This window comes from Octopus bimaculoides, chromosome 28, assembly GCF_001194135.2.
Source record: "Octopus bimaculoides isolate UCB-OBI-ISO-001 chromosome 28, ASM119413v2, whole genome shotgun sequence".
Taxonomy (NCBI): domain Eukaryota; kingdom Metazoa; phylum Mollusca; class Cephalopoda; order Octopoda; family Octopodidae; genus Octopus; species Octopus bimaculoides.
Window position 1 is genome coordinate 15,742,690 of NC_069008.1, and position 503 is coordinate 15,743,192.

At 37.4% G+C, this 503-nt stretch overlaps 1 protein-coding gene across 1 annotated transcript in view; it reads left to right on the top strand.

Annotated features, from left to right (window-relative positions):
- Window positions 1-503, top strand: part of LOC106883534 (zinc finger protein ZFP2) — an 11,273-nt gene that overhangs the window by 8,488 nt on the left and 2,282 nt on the right. The window lies entirely within an intron of this gene.

Here is a 503-nt window from a genome sequence, read left to right on the forward strand (position 1 = left end):
TCTACAACAATGTGTGTGCCCCTTAGAGCAGGCCCAGTCAGCAAGAAGCATTCTTGTGCTGTATAGAAAATATATCTTCCTTGCATATTTTCCAGTCATGTAACCAGAGATCAGTGATATCTTGGACAAGAAACTGGACCATAATAGATTAACTCACAGGCATTTCTCAGCTTTTAAGCAGTTCTTGAAGAATTAATATGGAGAATGTTGATCACTTGGACACGTCTAACGCAACTGTTGTTAACAATGTAGATACAGTTAGAGAGACAGACGGAGGTGAGAAAGTTGCAGAGAAAAATGTTGCTGAATATTTCTGTGAGATTTGTAGGAAGACATTCCCTTCAGAAGAGGAGGTCATCACACACAGAGAAATACACAAGAAGGAAAAACAGTTCCATTGTGAAATATGTGGGAAATATTTTGTCAATATCAGTGATTTTACAACACACAAAATATTACACACTAGAGATAAACTGTTCCATTGTGAGATATGTGGCAAATCT